Raw genomic sequence first — 9,111 nt, forward strand, 5'->3', positions numbered from 1 at the left:
GATAACTGGTGCCCCTCTCAACCTCCTAAATTGTGGTGAATGGAACACTCTCTGGGCCTTCCAGCGGAACATGATCAATGGTTGGTCTTATGGACATTGAAAGTACATCCATGTAAGCAAGCCCATTTTTTAAATGTGATTTATAATCCATTCTTTTACAGTCTCTATGAAATTTAGGCATAGCAACTTCGCTATGTTTGAGCCATCGCACTTAACAGATTTTTAGTAGCCATGTTTTATGGTTCTTGACATGGTATTAAATGCTGTATCTTGGTAAATACTCCCAACTCAACAACCTACTCTATATCCATTTTATGTTACAGACACATCCATTCTGATGTGTACTTCACCAGCTTCTTTCAATGCTTGTTGGCTTGATCTTATAAGAACTTTGGAATAATATATTTTTCCAACCTTATCAGGCCCATTTGCTCCCCAGGCTGGTTATGCTGCAACTTAATCTGAGATAAGTTTCGGTGGCCAGAAGGGGAGATTGGGAAAGTTTCTGAGAGAAGCAAATGTTGTCTTGTAAGAAGAGGCATGTGAATTTTCTTTTAGCACAAGAAGAACGATAGCAATTAATACAGAGTGATAGGCTATGTTGCAGACTCAGATGATTAAGAGGAATCTGCAAAGAGTCATAATCTGTGGGCGTATTCCTTAAAATGACTCCATTCCATGTGTAAGTGTCCCAAGTATTCCACAGTAGAGCCCTGTCCATGGCATACCTTCTCACAGGGAGTATAAATATCTCACATATATTACTGCATTTATTTCAACCATTACTGTATTCCAATTCACCACTGTTACACTTTCCAGCAACTTGACCACCATTTTTTGTCAGGGACTGTGGATGCTTCATTTACCATTATAATGGATCCCACAATGTGAATCTGCCCCTGAGTGACTGAGCTAAAAAACATCATGTTTTTGCTTGGGTTAATTTATGGTGCCAGCATTTATAGGTTAGTCTCTTAAGTAAAAGTTTAGACAGATTTTGGAGTGTGAGATACTTAGTAGAGATTATCATCTGTGAAAAAGGGGGTGGTTAGTTTTGGGCAGATGGAGAAGTCATTCTCAAATGCAAGCCTGATTAAGTATTGGCTATTTTGGTAGAGAATAAATTTTGTCTTTCAGAATTGACATTGTCCAGGAAATCGGTTCAGTATTTATACTCTCTTTTCACTGAGTAATAAGATGTCCCTTCTGACCCCTACCATGCAGCATAGAACAACCTTTGGGAAAGGTGGCTCTCTGCAGCTGAGGAATTACCTGAAGGAACTTTTGTTTACATCTGTGAACACAAAACTTACAAAGATATATTTCACAATACTACTAATAATGAGATAATAATAAAATAAAATTAATAGGGAATAGTATTGCTTACAAAGGGGTTTCCTAAAACATTGTCTCATTTTCTTCTAACAGTAGCCCTCCAAGGTAGAATTGTCATTATTTCCCCAAACAGAATTTAAGCTTAAAGAATTAATTGAGTTTCCCTGTGGTACACTTTAAACAAGAAAACTTGTTGGGAAAAAAATCAGTTTTTGTCATTATTTCAATGGGATAACAATGTTCCTTTTTATGTATTTTATTTTGGCTTTCCAAATCTCAGAAATATTTATTATGTAATTTACTTGAATGATATTAATTTATGATCTATAGCTTTCCAAAATTACAAAAATAAATTAATATTATTGTGGTAATTGTAGGTATATACTTAAACAAATTAAACAAAGGTAAAAGACTTCAAAAAGTGCTTGCTTGTTTTCCCTTTTGTGTATCTTCAAACAAAGCCTCCTGGTTATCACATCACTTCAGGGAAGAAAATCATATTCTTAGGTAATTGTTATATTTTCTGTCTTTTGCTTCATTTAATTTTATAATACAGACAAAAAATTATCTAATTTGTAGAGCATTGCCATTTAAAGAAATATCTACAATATTTGGCCTTGAAGAAAAGAATTTTCAGTACTAATTTTCTACATAAATGGTGAATATGAGAATGAACATCAGATCTCTACAAAATAACTTACAAATAATGATAGTGCATCATTAATGCAATTAGTTCATTGCACATTTTCATCCAATGTACATGGAAACAATGCAAGAGTTTAAATTAATAATTTAAGTACTTTGCTTTTATTATTTATTAATAGGATAATATAGATAACAGTAAATCTCCTAAATTAGTTTTAAGAAAAAGCACAGAACAAATGTACTAAAGCGTACGAGGTATATAAAAGATAATATATGTATGCATATGTAAATCTTAAAATTAGATATAAATTTATTGTTATCTAAACCTGGCAAATAAAATCACCTTTTAATATATTAGTTTAATATTCATGGATAATTATTTTGAAACAGTAACAGCTGCAATAACAGGATATTTTGTATATTTCTGGGAAAGGATATGCAAAATGTTGCAGAAAGAACTAAATAGATTATCTAGAATCCTGATGTGAATTTAACATTATGCAAATGTCCCAAGAGGAAAATACATATAAAACTTACCCCCAAAAAGCAATAAAGTATTTTTTCAGAGGCATTATTTCAATTTCCAGATTTTTATTAAAATAATTTAGCAAAATTTTTGTCAATGACAGTCTTCTGCATTGAATGAGCTTATCATTCTGCTGAATAGATAATAAATTACTTATTTGTACTCAGATTATTTAATGCACATAATCTTATTTAATTACTCAAATGTGCATAATTTCATATGATTCTGAAAAGAATACTGTTATTTTATGTTATTTTTCACTGTATACATTTCAAAAATGAAGATTTTAGATCAAATAGCTGACATAAGGTGACCAAATTAATAAAGTATAATGCCATAAATCAAACTCAGGTCTTCTTAGTTCATATACAGTTGCTCTTTTAGATATACTGTTGTCATTTCATAGGCTAGAGCTAAATGAATTAGAAAACTTATGCAAGGTTGAACATAGGTTCTTATTTTGATAATTTAGATGGATTGCATCATTTTCCTGCTATAAGAGTGAATACATATTGATTTTTTTCACTAGCATTCTGGTGAATTTATTTTCAGGGTTCACAAGATATATAGTAAGCTAAACAACCACATAAAATAATCAATGAACCTAAAGTTTTCAATTTCTAGAACATGTGTAGCTCTGTAATTAATCCTAAAAGAGGTGGCACTGTTAACTATTCATTCAAAACCTCTCCCAACACTTATATGGAATTCTGTGTTGTGGTGGATTGTGGGTTGTGTGTGTGTATGTGCAAGTTTGTGTGTGTAATTTATATTCCAAGTCTGATCAGCATTCTCCTGAAAATACACTAACAGCAATGTTATTTTAATAGCAAGAAATTAAAATATAAGCTAGATAAATCTTCAGGACTGTTCTCTTGCACCATGATATGACTTTGTTCATCTCAATTCCATTGCATGTAAGTATTTTCTTGAAATCGAGATTGCCATTCTTTCTTTAGAACATTTTAAACGCTCTAAATTTATTTACAATGTTCAAAAAACAGTTATAATCTAGATAGAGTCTCCTTTAATTTCTTCTGCATTATATTTAAATTGGTGTGCTGGTTTGAAAGGATGTATGTCCCCTGGAAAAGACATGTTTTAATCCTAATCCCATTTTGTAAAGGCAGCCGTTTCTTCTAATCCCTATTCAGTACTGTATGTTTGAAACTGTAATCAGATCATCTCCCTGGAGATGTGATTTAAAAAAGAGTAGTTGGTAAATTGGATTAGGTGACAACATGTGTCCACCATTTAGTTGGGTCTTGATAAGTTTCTGGAGTTCTATAAAAGAGGAAACATTTTGGAGAATGAAAGAGATTCAGAGAGAGCAGAGAATGCTGTAGCACCATGAAGCAGAGTCTACCAGCCAGTGATCTTTGGAGATGAAGAAGGAAAATGCCTCCTGGGGAGCTTCATGAAACAGGAAACCAGGAGGGAAAGCTAACAGATGACCCCTTGCTCCCCATGTGCCCTTCCAGCAGAGAGAGAGAGAGAGAGAAACCCTGACTGTGTTCACCATGTGCTTTCTCACTTGAAAGGGAAACCCTGAATATCATTGTTTTCTACCCTTTCAAGGAGTGACACCACCACTTACACACTGCATCATGCAAAACGAATGAAGGTCTTTGCCTTCATGGAGCAACACAGGATACTTGTCCATTGTTTGACTCTAACAGTAAATCTTGCTAAGAGCAGAACCAAGTAACCTTGGTTTTTGAAATCTCACTTCCCCTGTTTGCCATGTAGTACTGGGAAAATTACTTAAGCTTTTTGGGGTTTCACTTCCTGAATACCTTTGTATTCAGCATGCTTTGTAGGCAGCATCTCCCTACTAAACTTGATTCAGTCTCCCTATGGATTTATGCCTCTTTGGTTTGTATTGAGTCATGTCCCCACCCCCAAAAATGTGTTCAAATCTTAGTCTGCATTCCTGTGGTTGTGAATCCTTTTTGAAGATTTTATATTAGTTAAGGTGTGATTAAATTGAATCAGGGTGGGCCTTACTCCAAATTGTTCAAAACCTCCTAAAGGGAGGAGCTTCACACGCAGAAGTGAGAAGAGCCAGAAGTCAGAAGAAGGCAGAAGCCAGAAACCAGTAGAAATGAGAATGAAGCTGATTACCATGTGAGAAAGGCAGAGATACAAGCCAAGGAATTCCAAGGGCTGCAGCAAATCAGCACTAGGATGCTATAGACTCAAAGAGAAAGCATTGTCCATCAAGACCTTGATTTTGTAGTTTAGCCTGCAAAACTGACTGTGAAATAATACATTCCTATTTCTTAAGCCAATCAGTGTGTGCTATTTGTCATAGCTGATCTGGAAAACTAGGACATTTTCTCTTAAGTTTTAATAATTATGTTACCATAACCAGGAACAGCAGCAATTAAGTACATTGTACATTATGCCAAAATCTTAATTTGAAGTTTATGTTAAACATTATATTAAATATTAAATTCATTTAAAATAAATTTTCTTCATAATTCACAACTTTTTAAATCTTCTAACCACAAAATCCATTACTAAAATGAGAATATCTAAGACTTAGAACTATGATGGTAATATGTCAATATTAGTAATTTTTAAAATGAGGAAATGTAGTCTCCTAAATGAAGTGTCCAATATCTTGGTCTAGTATTTTTAGTCTCTATTACAACAACCTCATTTGAAAGAGCTGAAAAACATAGGAAGATATTATTGTTTTGATATGCTGACATTTAAAAGTATTAAGAGGATGTTTTGAAATCAAAGTGAAAACATTTTAATGATAGTATACATTCATATAGTGCTTTTCTTAGAATAAATTCTGAGATGTAGTTAAAAGTTCAAAACAAGAAGTTAATAATCCATACTTTTATCAAAATTTGATTATGGTTGTGACATGGTCACCAAATATAGAGAAGAATAAGCAAGTTTTAAAATAATTATTATTAAATCAAATGTATCTAACCATATATTCGAACTTAGACATGATTAGTTGATTAAACACATTAACCTGAACATTGATAGTGGGGAAGTAAAGACTTGCTGAAGTTGACGTATCTTAAAAAATAATTGAAAGCAAGACCAAATGTTCATGAGGAAATCATATTCATAACCTTCAAATAATGTTCATAGTAAAATCAGAATTGTAGGCAAGATCAGGGCATCAATTAAAATAAATGTTAGGAATCCATGACTATAGATGATAACAACAGGAAATATAACTGAGTGTCACAAAGTATTATAGACAAATAGGGACCAGAACCAGAATATTTTGAGAAAAATAGGAATCTTCTTTTTCAAGTTTGCTTAGTGGAATTAGTTAGCCTTTAACTAACCTTGAATGGCACTGTTTTTCAAAGTTTCATCTGAATTAGCATGAAGAGGACAACAGAGATATGTCAATGTGTATGAAAGCATACATTGAAAAGCAAACAGGAAATATAAGGTTATTAATTCAGTTTAAAAAGTTATTTGAATTTTGCATTCCATTTCATAGGATATGAAGTGCATTTTGATAACAATTCCTCCCCACAGGTTCTGGCACAACACCACACACCTGAAATAGAAAAAAAAAAAAGTCCCTTTTTCAGATCCAAAACATCTCAGTGTCGCTCTATGAACTTATAATAAAATTTAAGTTTCTGAGATATAACAGGGATTCTATATCTATTTGTTGTTTTCATGATGTGTTGATATCCTGGATTGGGCATACTGATATAACAATTACGACAATTGATTGATATTTGTAACAAGGCACTATTTGCTAAGATTTTTTGTCCTAAATCTTTTTCCTGATAGCACTCAGTGTTGTAATATTATCATTACTTAAGTATGTTTTGAGAAAAATTAGCCTGCATTTAATATGAAAATAATTTCAATTTACTGTCTTACACATTTAGGTAAAGAATATTGTTTGATTTATTAAAAAAATGACTCAGCTCGTGTACTCTAGAACTTTAGAACACTTCAAATTTTTCTTATTAAGAATATGGAAGGATTCTTGGTGCCTGCCCATGCAAAAAAAAAGAATATGGAAGGAGTAAAGAAAACAAAAGCTTTTAGTTCAAGGTTTATTAAAACATAGAAGAGTAAAAATATCTCAAAATGACTATTCTGCAGCAGAGCAAGGTGATTAAATGTTTTATAGGATAGATTGAAGGAACTCAATGAAACTTTAGTTTTGTTCTGAGAAATTTTCACTGTTTCAAATTTTCTGAAGGATAGACGGAAATATAGATTGTTTTATTCACAAAACAATATTGAGGACATCAAACCTGGGGCTGTGGATTAAGGACTGTTGCTTGTTCGATTTGGGTTTAGTAAAAGGGTTGAAGAGGAACCATTTTAACAATGGTTTAGTAGGTTCACTGGAACATTTTTATTCCTTTGGCATCTTTTTACACAATATTTGATAGGTATGTGGTAATCTCTGGTTTTGAATCTTGGATTCAAAATATAATAAGAATTTTTTTTTAGGTACCTAACAGCAGGCTACCACTGGATCCAAGATGCAGAAAGAATATTATTTGTTTTGGAGGATGCTATAATAAAGTGGTAGCTGCAATTGTGAGATAAGAGAACAATTTCTTTTCCAAGAGTAATGTTTAGTGTTAAGTTTGAGAGTGCTAAACACTTTAATATTGCATGCTAAGCGAATACTAACTGATGAATATAAAGGAAAGTGTGATAACACATAAGGGGAAGGGGATAATTTATAAATATACTATAGTTGCTGCTACTATTACTATTTGAGTTATAAATATCTTTATATGGATAGTCAAGGTGTGTGAAAGTTGAGTGACCCCAGAGTTGTATGAAGAAAAAGGCTCATCAGTACTGATGGGTCCTAGAACAAAGAACAGCATGCTTCACAGGGTCACATGGGGAAACACATCAGAAAGAACAGGTTACGGTGGACTTGAAGACTATGCCTTTATAATGTTATGTGGACAGAGCTATAGCGGTCTGTCAAGCAAGAATGGGGGTTAGGTCATCTCTGTTTGACTTTCACTGTAGAAATCTGTACTTGGATAGGATGCAGGGAGGAGAGGGAGAAGATGTTTATATTTCATAAGCAGTTGTCAGGGTTTGGCACTGAGGGACCTAATGAAAGTGTACTGTTTGTTTCCTGGCTGCTAAATCAAACACCGTAGAATGGGTAACTTAACAGTTGGAATTTATTGGCCAATGGTTTCAGAGACTAAAATACACACTTCTCTGGGGATCAATATCTTCTGGCAGACTGGCAACTTTGTTCGTATTCCTTGGCTTTTCTATCACACAGCAATGCCCGTGGCAGCATCTTCTTTTACTACAGGATTCCATTGACTCCCAGATATTTCCTGTGGCTTCTTTCTATGTAGCCTTCTCTATAAAGCCTTCAGTAATAAGATTAAGGCCTATCCTACTTCATTTGGACCATACCTTAGTTGAAATAACCTCATCAAAGTACCCATAAAATGGATTAAGAATAAGAATCTTTTTTTTTTTTTTTAGATCCTAATGACAGGCTACCACTGGATCCAAGATGCAGAAGCATTATGGTAAGGAAAAAGTGCCTATCTTATTAAGGACAGGGTCAAAGATGCTGAGGGACCATGATGGTAAAAACTGTCCATATTTTGTTTTGACTTACTGCTCTATTACTATGTTGATTCCACTCAAATTTTGGTATTAGTCCTCCCTGCCCCACCCCATTCTACTCGGTGTACTATGACAACTTAATCTTGGCAATTTTAAAATCTATTTAATTCTAATGAATTTCTTTTGTCTTCTTGTATTCATTGGAATTTTGGTGTTCTACTGTAAAATTCCTGGTCATATACCTTGTCATGGTCAGGTTCATGTGTAACTTGCCATGTGGTGGTACCTGTTTGTCTGGTTGGGCAAGTGCTGGCCTGTCTGTTGGAATGAGGACATTTCATAGAATTAGATCATGATCACGACAGCTGCATCCACAGTTGATTCCACTTGTAATCAGCCAAAGGGGAGTGTCTTCTACAATGAGTGATACTTAATCTAATCACTGGAAGCCTTTTAAGGAGGATTCAGAAGAGACAGGCTCTTCTGTTTCGGCTGGTGATCTTCTCCTGTGGAGTTCATCCAGACCTTCCATCAGAATCATCGCCCTTCACAGCCTGCCCTGTGATTTTGAACTCTGCATTCCCATGGTCACATGAGACACTTTTATAAATTTTATATTTGCAAGTGTTCCCTGTTGATTCTGTTTCTCTAGCGAACCCTAACTAATACATCATACCTTTTACGATTTTATAATCTGGAACCCTGAAATTTTATCATTAATTTGCAGTGATTATTCCTATAGCTCTGGTGGTAATTGCTTGTCAACTGTAGATGCTGAATACGTTTTTTTCCATTTCCTGATTTGCTTCTATCTTTTTCCATTTAACAAAAAATTGTTAATTTTGGTAAAGTAATACTTATATTTTGCCATGTGGCTAATATTTTGTATTTCTTTTCAATAGTTCTCTGTCTCAAAGATAGTCTACATAAATTTCATTGTAGCATAATGGTTAAAATAATCAGATCAAGATCAAAATTCTCTGGTTTTGAATCTTGGATCTTGTGCTTGTTTGATGCTGTTATGTACCCCAGAAAAT

This window comes from Tamandua tetradactyla, chromosome 4 (assembly GCF_023851605.1).
Source record: "Tamandua tetradactyla isolate mTamTet1 chromosome 4, mTamTet1.pri, whole genome shotgun sequence".
NCBI lineage: Eukaryota > Metazoa > Chordata > Mammalia > Pilosa > Myrmecophagidae > Tamandua > Tamandua tetradactyla.